The following is a 12,162-nucleotide window of genomic DNA, read 5'->3' as shown; positions in this document are numbered from 1 at the left end:
TCAGTAGCAATTTCTCATTTTCTCATGCCTGTACACATCCTATACAGAGTAATGGGTAAGTGAAGTGTCTGATTAACCTCCTTTGTAATGTCCCCAGCAGCACAGACAGATTTTATTTATTTATTTATAGGTGGAATACACTCTGGTAAAAATGATTCAGTTTAGCAGTTCTTGAGTTCACTTTCTGGTTTTTAGTGCTTTAAATTCATGTCCACACAGCACAGATTTCTGCATGTTTGGCCTGACCACATTGCAGGTGATTCTCTGGGGGCTAGTATCTCCCCAGCTGCTATATGTGATGCTTCACAAGCCTTATCGTCTCTCTTCCAAGAGCTGGGAAAACCTCCCACAGTAGATAAACTGTCAGCTTTCCTACTGACTTCAGCCAAGTGGTTCTAAGGATTATTTTTTTTTGGCTAATTTTGTATTAAAAAATACTTCTTCCCCCTACACGTGCTTCCTGATACATGGTAGATTATTTCCTTAACATTGTGTTATCTTAACATTGTGTTATCAGAAATTACTGATGCAGTGCAAATAGCAATGAGCATATTGTTCTTCCTGCAGGCACTCTGGGAAACCAGGGCTGTTGGGGAGCTCCTGGTGATCCTTCTCACCTTCAGCAGGTTTGTACACAGCATTTAGTACAGTGAGTGATGAGCTGCTGTTTGTCAGAGCAGGTCATATGAGTTCATATAAGAGGACGTTTTCCTTGGAGACAGCCTTTTCCATTTTAACTTTTGCTGTCAGTGGATGTGGGAGGAGGAAATGTATCTGTAGACATTAAGGTAGAAACTGGCAGCTCAAGAATGTCCTTGGGAGTGGATGTGGGATGTGGATGTGGGAGTTTGGGTCACTCTTATGGCTGGACGAAATAGATAACATTTGGGAGAGGGAAAAACTGATGGGCAGGTTGTTTATGTAAGGATTTTATTTCTGCACCTGACTTTTATGTGAACCCAGGAAGAATAGTAGATGCTCTACTGAATCCAGGTTGTCTTTCAGATGCAAGAATAGGCAAGACTCTGCCCTCCCACAGAGTCACAGTGTTCTGTATGGTGAGAGATGAAGCAATGAAACAGAAATGCTTCATAAGAGAGAAGGTATTGCCTGTGGATGTGAGGTATTAAAACCCATTCGAATTTGAGAGGGACTTTGCTACCTGTGCAGTCACAGCCTTAAAAGGGAGGCAGGAACAGTTAGAAGAAGGAGGAGAAAAGGGGGAAAAAAAAAAAGGGGGGGGGGGGGGGGAGGAATCTGGAGAAAGCCAGAGGATACAACTGAAAAAGTGTACAGTGAACTACAAAAAAAAAAGTGTAAATGTAGCTAATATTTCTTTTCCAGCTTGCTTCTAAATTTTAGTGTCCTAGTGAAACAGTCCTCTAAAGTTCAGTAGCTCCGTCATTCAACAAAGAGTCAGTGGAGAGCAGGAGGTGTCTGAAGTTTCCCAGAGGGAGGTCTTGTCTGGCCGTGCTTAGGTGCAGTAGTTGGGGAGACAGAAGCTCACCAAGGGTAAGATTACAGTAGGAAAGTGGGAAAAGGCAGAACAGAAAACAAAAGCAGAAGTGAAATAAGCCCGCTAAGGAACATAACAGGAGATAGGACAGAGCAATTTTGAACAGAGAATGAGATCATGAAATATGAATGATACAAGATGTGCAGGAGAAAGGAAATCTTCAGGGAGAAGACTGACCATGGAAAAATCAGCTGCTGAAGAAAAAAGAACATAATCCCAGTGAAGCAGCTTGAAGAAAATGGAGTAAACAAGTGGAAACCTTCTGGTTTAAACTTTTTTCTTTTTTTAATGGTTTTTAATACCATTTTAAAATGGTATTTTAAACATCACTGTCTGGAAGGTTCTGCTTATTCCTGACTTCCTGTATGTCTTAGAATATATTGGGAATTTACTTCCATTTGCTTGATGCATTTGCAAATGACTACCACGATCTTTTCAGCCTAATCTTTGAAAGAGAAAATTGATGTGAACATATTCTCTCTAGATCTGTGCCTCTGAGACATGGAGAGAAAAATAAAGCTTTGGTGACTAAGAGTCATTTAATTGAACATGTTAAACCAAACCACAGCTCAACACTGGGGCAGTTGTCTTTTTTTTTTTTTCTTTTTCTTTTTTTTTTTTTTTTTCAAATTTCAGTTTTAGTTTAAAATTGTTATCCTGAGACCCCCTTCTCTAATTTGCTTCCACTTCACTCCACTGAAATTAATAGCTTAGAAATTCCTCAGGAGCCTTCCTGAATTATGTCTCTGTCCACATTCTGCCCTCAAGCAGGCTAAAGTGTTTGGTGTCTTCCTCTCATTTGACCTAGACTAAAACCTCTGAACGTGGGATGGGATCTTTCCTCTAGCAGTTAAATAGGATCTCTGATGGCTGCTGCCTCTACAATCAGGGAAGAGAAGTGGCAGACAATTCACTTTTAAGAGCACCTATTTCTTTATCACAGGTGGAAGGCATCTGAGGTTGAGATCAAGTGTCTAGGTTTCAGGCAGGATGAATCTCACTCTATGTTCCTGCATCCAGATATGCTGAGGAGGCAATTTCAGATCAGATCCAGTGCATCTTGGCAGAATGAGGGATGTCTACCTCAGGAACAAGAAGAATATCTCTGTCTGAGAGGGACTGGGCTGCCCAGAGAGGTTTGGAGCTACTTTAACCTGGGCTACATGAAGCCCAAGGAACCTCATCTTAATCTGAAGATTCACCCTGCTTTGAAAAGAGGGCTGAACCAGATGACCTCCAGAAGTCCCTTCTGGTTTGAAGTGCCCTCTGAGACTATGAAACCCACATGTTCCTAGAGAGTACCCTGACTGGGAAGCTTTGTTGGAGAGGAGAGGAGCAGCGGAAGACACCAAACTGAAATTGAAGTTGTGCATGTCAGGGAGAGCATGGCTTGGGGACCACTCATTTAGGAAGATAAATCCTAGATTCTAGCTTGCCACAACCCTTTTTGTACCTTATCTTCAATTAGTCATCAAGTCTAGAGCAAAGAGGGGAAACAGTCAAAACTTAGCCCAGGCATTTTGAAATTTGTGTGATGTCTGTCTGTGGAGATCTTTTACAGGAGATTTGTCCTGCCTAATCTTTAGTCTAGGTAAAATAATCTATTGTCAAGGCTCTAAGGCCTCTATTTTTTTTTTTTTTTTTAAAAAAAAAAAAAAAAAAAGCACAGCTGAATAAGGTACCTGAGAAGTGAGGCTGAATATTTAATTCATGCACATTTTAGCTTCTGACTCATGCAAACTGGCATTCTCGGATCCCGTTGGAAGATACCTGCTTTTGCTCATGACAAAGATTTACTCAGTTCTGGATTTTACTCTGGAGGACCAGGGGCCTCAAAACTGACCATGAAGGACCAAAGTTTTTGGTCGGACCTGAGCCTGGGAGCATGACTTCATGTTCTCCATCCAAAAACAGAGACCCACCTAAGAGGTTTCTCTTAATCCTCTCCTCGTGGAAGGTGCTCCAGTGTCAATTGCACTAGTCCTGCTCCTTTCCTTATTTCATGAGTGACCTTTCCACACTACTGCAGTACAATCTATAGTGTGTCTAACCATAACCAAGTTTACATTTGAATCATATGTTGCAGCATTGGAAAGTTGTGAGAAAAAGGAAAATAATAACATGCAGTCTTATCAATGTTATGAGTACAAGCAGATCCTTCCTTCCTGTACACCAAGGGTAAAATTCAAATTTCTTCAGAAAGAATCTTTGATGATTAAAGGTTTGTTGGCAATAGAGCCACAGAGGTTAATTATGAATTCTCTATGTTGTACTCCTCACTGCTCATTCAGGTAGCTGGCTGGCATCATGGAAAGACTGTAACATCCTAGATCAAGAAGCAAGGAAGGAGAAGATTCAAGGCTTGAATATAACATATTTTATCAATGTATAAATGGCAAGTCTTGCCATGGAAGTAGATGGAGCATAATCTGATAGTGGGATTATTTATTTCTTTTTGTTTATACTCTGGCCACAGAACATACTTCCCAATGAAAAAAAAAAAAAAAAACATTCAACAGTTCTTTAATAATGGATGTCTATGCGTGCCATACATGGGCTTCTGGACATCTGAAAGCTTATCTGTTTCTTCCTTCTTCTAGCTATAAAAGTTGTTTGTGTACATAAAGGACATAAAACAATACAGTTATCTTCCCTATAGACAGACTGATTTTGTAGAAAGGTATCTATAGGATGTTCCAGGCTATATGTTAACCTTTTTGCGCCTAAAAGACAACTGATCCTTCTCACCCTCCAGCAGGTTTGATGCTCAAAAAGAGTTTGATGCTTTTATGCTATTGCAGTCATGTGTGACAGTAGGACTTTTTATTCTGAAGCTCTTTAAAAAGAGCATATTGCTATATCGCTTCTCACTTATGAATTCATAGCACAGACATAAGGGATGAGACTGGATAAAATACTTGCCCACAATGGGAGCATTCTTGCATAGCAACAATGGGCTTGTGAAAGAGCTGAGCTGCCTTAAAGGTCCATTCTCACGAGAATAGCAAACTTCAGCCTTTGAGAAACAGTGGTCTATTCAGGGTTTCTTTTCTAAACCTGTTTCCCCTTTTATGCATTCTCACAAACATACAGATTTTGTCTCAGAAAAAAAGCACACTGAGAGCACACAGTGTTCTTTCATTGCTGAAAAAAAAAAAAAAAAGAAAAAAAAAATGAACACCTATCTGTGTGGATGCCAAACAGCAAGGACAGCCGTCTGTATTCCAGTCATGTTTCCTTATTGTTTGTGCTGTCCTGCCCATCTCCAGAGCACAGGAGACTGCTTAGGGGGATGTAATTCTGTTTAAAAGTCTGTCACTGCGAATTGCGGAGGGGAAAAGGCAAATCACAGGGTAGCACACCCGTGCTTTGGTGCCAAAAAAATCCCAGATCTTTGTAGTGTCAGGAAATAATTTGCAGTGAATACCCAAGTTCCCCCTATGCTGTTTTCTTGAGGCTAGAAGCATGCTAATGTCTTCTATGTTCAGAAATACACACTGCATGTTAAAGGTACATTCAGTAAGAGAAGCTTCCAATTTGGCAGCTGCCACTGCCAAATTTTCGTCCTTAGACCCCACATACAAACAACCACCTCACATCCAAAATGATCAGGTTACCTATTTTGTGCAAGGTTTCCTCTGGTGACAGAGTAGCTACCTTAGCAGTTTGTTTGCCTTGAAATTTTTTTTCATCCTAGTTCAAAAAAATGCATAACTGTGTTGTCTTCAAGAAGCAGGATGTTTATAATATAAAAGCAGAAGAGCCTGGGGTGCTTTGGGAGACTGGAGGTCACATTTAAAATAACTTGCATGTAAAATTATTCAGCAAAAAGTAGTAGCCTGAAGTGAGTGGCTGGTTCAGATACTCTCTAGCACAGTTAAGCAGCCCAGAAGAATTTCTTCTGGTCTTTTTAGAATTTTCACTGATCCTTGAAATGAGACCATTCATGCTTGTATTTCTGAGTTTTATTCAGGAAGGTCCCTAAGGAAGAGATCAGCAGAAAGCCAGTGCACCAACAGAATTACATGCTAATCCTCAGAGAGGCGCAGCAGAGGGATGGAAGTGAAGAATACAAAGTATGTAAGTAATACATTATGCTGGCTCTCTGCACAGCAGCAGATTTGATTCCTATGGAAACCTTACAAGGGGGAAAAGACTCAAGCAACAACCTCACTCCCTCGTTAGCTGAAGAATGATTAGCAGAAGAAGTCAATTCAAGCCAGTAGAGAAATTGCCCAGAAAATGTCAAAGCTGATGGCCAGACAGACTTAGCCAAGACCTACAAGCTCTTCATAGTCACAGATCCCTTGTGACCATTAGATTCCTTAAAACTTTTGAAATATGGGTGGCAAACTTAGTGAGGAGAAATCTCTTAGTTAAATAGGGCAGAATGGTGGCAGAACCATCACCCATCTGCAAGAGTCACAGTATCATTTAAAAGTACAATCTCTCTTTTCGAATAAGCTGGTGCTCCATGATGTGAAGGGATTTTTAGAAATAGACAGGATTGAAAAAAAATTATTTACTTCTTGTTTTTAAGTAAGTTTAATTTGAAGGAAATTCTTTGTCTCCATGTAACAAAAGTGACTGTTCCCTTCTAATATTCCATACAACCTAAATTGGATTGATGTCAAATGATTAAATTTGCCAGTGAAGGGGTTGACCTTGAATTGTCTGCTGGGAGTCTCTCCACAGACTAGTGTTTTGCCCTTCTTATGTCCTTTCTGTCCAATCTGCAAAAAGAACCCCTTATTTTACTGTCAGATTTACAAATTAAAACAACTCTGCCACAATGCTTGTGGTGCCTGGCTGAATAGGGCTCTGATTAGCTGGCTGTGTCTGGCCTTACAACCACAGCACAAAGAAGAGAAGAGAATAATAATAATAATAGTAATAAAATTTATTTCTTATACCATTTGAAGAAGAAAAAAATCAATGAAAGTGGACTTCACAAAAATGATTAAAAATGCCACAAAGAGAATGATTTTCATTTTTTTAAATTTTTTTTCCTAACTATTCAAGTTTTTCATCTAAAATCAAAACTTTTTGTTGTTGTTGTTGTTGTTGTCTTCATGCCCTTAGTGCAAGCACAGTGAAAGAAGACAGTGGTTTTGTAGGGGTCTTTTTAAATACTCTATTTTTATATTATCCTGTTCATGCTTTTTCATGTTTCTGTCTTTGAATTTTGCTTTCCTGGAGGGTGTGAAGAATGCAGAAATAGGGACAAACTGAAAGACATGAATTTAAATTTGTGCTTTTAAGAACAGAACCAGAAAGAAATGAAACATTGAACAAAACACCAAAACAAAACATAACAAAACAAACAAACAGAAAAACAAATACCACCACCAAAAAGCCAGTTGTATTTAAAATTTTCTCATCTTTACAAATGTATTGACAGGAGTGAGCCATCCTTTGGCAAACCCGCTCGAATAACATTCAATATAGCTGAAGCCCTCTGGAAACCCTTCTTTTTCTGTTCATGCTTACAGTAATCACTTCTCTTAATTCCATAATGTTGACATTTTGTTGCCATTTCAGGTTTTCATTTTGGGTGCTTAAAACTCTCACTGATTTGATATAAGTCAGCTTCATGGTTTTTAGCGAAATCAATACTGATCCCCAACAGTTAAGCATCTACTGCAGTTCTCTGAAGGGCACTTTTAATAATGTTTTGTGTTTTAACATTTTTGAGCAATATCTAAAGTGCTTTTATGGGGCTGGTTGCAGCTAAGAAGCATTATAAATAACATTATATTAATGCTGCATAGAATTGAAAAACATTAGACACAGAAAGGCTGAAAGAGAGAATTATTTTGATTTGTGTCTTAAAAAATAATTTTAGGCTTCTGGAAGAAGAAATTATTCTGCATCTCAGAGACAGGCTGCAGCATTTGGAGAAAAGCACAAGATTGCTGTCTAATTATAAAGGACTGTGCTTGTACCATTTCACCCATTTGTTATAATCAAAATCATTAAACTAAATTAATTTAGCATTGTGCCATTTTGTCTTGTTAAAATCTATGTCAAGAGAATAAACAAGAGAATTAATTCATTTACTGTTGTACCTTATAAAGATGTTTCTACCACATTTCATGTGATGTAGAAACGCCTGGCTCACTGGTAGGAGACTGCAGTGCTCTGGGTGGCTGCAAAATGCTATAGGGTTGGTTGAGAGAGACCTTTACAGAGAGAGAGTGTTGCAGTTGAGAGAGGCTGTATAGTGACACAGTCACCCAAATACACAGGACAGGAGTTGCCTTTGGCCTTCAGGACATCTTCTGCTTGAAGAGGCTGTGGAGCCAAGGAACAGCACTTCATAGCTGTCATCTCTAGATCACTCAGCAGCTGTTGTTATTTACAGAGTCACACAGATGTTGAAAATTTCCCCTTCTGCTCTCCCAACCCCTCTCCAAAAGCCCCAGTAGTCAAATAGACCTCTTGGAAGTAGTGTCTGCAGACTCTGGTTTGTTGTTGCACGCAGTTGCCTGTCTCATCATAGAATCATAGAAGGAAACACCAAAATCCAGAAGAGGTCTTTCCACTCCCTTCACCCCAAGTAACTTGGGTTACAAACACTGGTCTTAACCACGTGTTGGTGGCTGCAGCTTATGGTGCGAAGACAGGAGCTTCAAGATCTCCTCGACCCAGCACAAGTGTTGCTTATTTCTGTGGTGGACATGGAAAAGCTGAAGCACCTTTCCATCTGAACCTTTCCACTTGTCTTGGGCACTTTCCTCTGGCTACCTGTACAACCAGCCCCATATTCTCTCCTTTGCAGCTACAGACCACGTGGGTAGCTCTGGAATTTTTACAAGGTTAAATACGTCCACTGAGACAGTCTCTTAAACTACAGACATTTTGTATTTAATCACCATGTTTAAATATCTTTATGCCACCCATGCGCACAGATTTTCATTACATTTTCAATGGGCTAATAACCATTCTGTGTCTGTGCCCTACTTGTGCACATTTTGCCAACTAAAATGCCAACTGGCACTGTTTGGTCATTTTCAGATGCAAAGGCAGATGTCTGCTCTTGTAGGCAACACGGCTGGGCACTCCGTGTGTGTGTCTGTGCATGTGTGTGTCTGCGCTTAGCCACCCTTTTTCAACGATACAGGAGTATTTTTCTGAAGTGAAGCTTGGCTTCCCTGTCCTCATGAGCTCTCTTTCATAAGAGAGCAACGAGATTCCTAATGAAAGACAGCAAGCCTCTGTAACTACAGGAGAAAGATGCTGTGTTTTTCATTTTCCCTTTTTTTCATTTGGTCTGCCAGCATGAATATTTTTGTCTGTTTTCCAATCACCTAAGAAGCTTTCAGTGAGTGCACTGTGCATGATTTGATTATTATCCTATTATTTAATTGATGTTTGACTGAAAGTCATAGCATACTTTTATTCTGTCTGAAAGAACTTTCAAGAATTGTTCCATGAGATCCTGTTTGGTACACACATTTCCTCAGCGTGCCTGAGCTTGGTGTCAGCAGCTGGTCATGGCAGAACATTTCCCCACCATGCTGGCAGCATCTGACAGCTCCAGGCTCTTGGGGAGCATGAGGAAAGCAAGCCCATCCCCTGCCATAGTGGGAGCAGGGACCATCATCTGGGAAGGCACACATCTGCCAGTGCAGCCCATAGGTCTTCCTCCAGCCATGTGAGAGGACGAGGATGGGCTTCCTCTCTTCTTCTGCAGGCCTGCTGCAGCTGGACACACCACAAGCTGTCACAGCACCCTGGCCTGTCACAGCACACATTCTGAAATCTGCACCAGACGATCAGCAGAGGGAGGTGAGGACTCAAGAGGGTAAGGCAAGCTGTGAGGGGCACCCTGCTCCCCTTGCTCCTGTCCCAAACACAGTCCTCACCCCACCTTCTGCCCTTTATCTGCCTCCTGTCCTACAACTCCTGCTCCTAGGTCTTGGTCCCGTTCCCATCCACTCCTCCTGCTCCCCAACAACCTTTGTTTCTTTTCCATCAGCTTTTCATTGCCCCAGTTTCACCACCTCTCCCCTGTGAGTCCTTTGACCACAAACAAGGCTGGCAGAGGTGGCATTTACATGCATATTTAGTCAGAGCATAACTAATATTTCATATTACAGCTATTTAATACAACATACACACAGATTTATGTTTATATGTCATATTATTTTGACACATGCAAAATAAACCAAGAGGCCCTTGGGAATTATTTTTTTGTAGCCATTATTCTTCCATTTTCCATATTCCTCTCCTGTCCGTCATATGTAAACATGAATTACAAATTCTTTGGGACAAAGAGTGCTTCATTTTATTTGCCTATTGGCAACAGCAATAATCTGGGTGAGGAATGAATAAATAATTATTACATTTTTATTAGTATTTTGGAGTAAGCAATATACATATTTTTTTCAGAGTGCAAACAATCAGGTAAAAAATAAATAATTGTCCTTTGCTTTCTGTAATGCCTCTGGAGAGCTCCTACAGGACTAATTTCCATCTGTGGAAACATCTAATCTCTATTAGAGGGAGTTTTTCTTTACCACTTCAAGAAAAAAAAAAAATCTCATAAAGGGATCTCTCCTCTGCAATTAGAAAAACATATTTTAAAGAGTAAACATATATTTAAAAAAAAATCCTGTTGTGAGTGGAATTGAAGATAAGTTAATCATCTTGTACTCTGTGTCTTTTCTGCGTTGTTCTAAGAAATTCATCTCTCTCTAGATTAATAACAAGACAAGAGTTAGACATGAGATAATTTACCACATCATTTATTTACACATTTTAATGAAGGAAAGACCATAGAAGCATAACAGAACTGAAGTTTGTTGTCAGTTGGGTTGGGAAATGTACATAAATTCCAGGAACAACTTAGTCAGTACTAACACTATTTTAATTTTAAATGGAAATTATGCAGCTAACAAGTCGTATCCTGTCTTCTCACCACTGTTGATCTGCAAAGCAACAATTCTAGAGGGCATAATGCGAGATCTCACAAAAAATACTTTTGAAAAATAAAATCTGATGTGTGATTCTCCAACTTTAGTTTTATCTGCTCTGCTGCAACTGTATCAAAAATTATGAAAGCCATTTCAATTATGCCCTGAAGATTCCATTTTCTTATTTTGCAATCAAATAACATGGACCATAATCTTGATTTATATCAAGTCATTGCCATTTCATTGGAAATATATCATCATTCAACTGTTTCATTGCATGCTTGACAGCAATAGGATCACTTCAGAATAAAGTCATGCTGACCCACAGCTGCCATTGCAATGTTTGGCTATAAAGATTTTTTTATTTTTTTTAAATACATGCTTAGAGATATTAATTTTACAGAACCAAATAGAAAGATTCAGAAGACGTGTTGTTGAGCAAACAAGATGAGAGATGAAGGTAATGTTTTGTACAGGTTTCTACCTCCATGCTATGGAGGGGTAGAACAAAGGAACATGGATGTCCTGCGTCCTTCTCGCAGCACTGCTTCTGTGTTTCAACATAAACAGTCACCAAAACAAACAAACAAACAAACTATTGGAGTGTTTGGAGTAGACAGTAAGCAAGTGCCCATACCAGTAGGCTGGGAGCCATTGCTTCCTCGCGTGCCTGGAGGATCCCTGTATCCTCCTGTGCAGGCTGAAGCAGCCCAGAGGAGTGTACAGACTCCTGATACAGACGTTCTCCTGGGAGGAGGTGGGTGCAGACTGGAAGCCTCTTGGGATGGGGTGGGAACTGCTCTAAGGCATTTTGAAAGATCCCTTTGTTACGACACTGAACAGATGGTGCATGAATCATCATTCCCTTTGCATCAAAAGACTTACCTGTAGCTGCACTGGGTGCAGACCCACTGCGACAGACACATCTTGGGAACAGTTATAGGACCTTAGTCCTTCCAGGATTATGGGATGGAGGAATGCATGCTTTCTGGACTGCAGTTAAGTTTAGGCATGAACATAGTGTTGAGATGCCCAGTCCCATCAAAACTGGGGCATTTCTGGACATGAAACAAGGCATAACTCTAAAACACACATGGTCCCTCCAGTGTTACCTGGTGCTTTTCAAGATTATAAGTTTGGATGTCACTCTGCATCTGTCTCCACATTCCTGTGTTCACGGGAGTGCGGTGGAGCCAGTCAATATGTCTCTACCGAAGTGTAGACATGCCCTTGTGTATCTGGGGAATGAAAAACTTGAAGATAGGCAGCATCTGAGAAAGCTTCAGAGATTTAATATATGGGTGGTTTGGTACCTATGCTCTCTGCATAGCCTTAACTGGCTTATGAAATGTTTACTAGGGGCCATTTTTTTTCAGAGACTCTTGTGCAAAATAGCTCCCCTTTAAGCTTTTGTCCTGGCCTTTTGATTCACACAGGGACCTTTGTCTGTAACAAGTTACACTTAGTAATAAGGTAAGATATAAATTGATCCTATTTACTATTCTAGACTTGTAGGTGAGTCCAATAATAGATAATTGTATCTATACTCTGCTTCCCCTACAAGGATGCAAAGGATGCAAAGACTAATTAATCATCTTGGTAATTTCCTTAGTTAACATTTTTATTTTATTATGAGCAACAAAATTGAAATTCTGTCTCTTTTTTTTTTTTTTTTTTTTTTTTTCTTATTCGGATGGAAAAGGGAGATATGAAAATATGAAATACACC

The sequence above is a fragment of the Netta rufina genome, assembly GCF_964035555.1.
Source record: "Netta rufina genome assembly, chromosome: 1".
In the NCBI taxonomy this organism is placed as follows: domain Eukaryota; kingdom Metazoa; phylum Chordata; class Aves; order Anseriformes; family Anatidae; genus Netta; species Netta rufina.
This window is presented reverse-complemented; position numbering follows the sequence as displayed.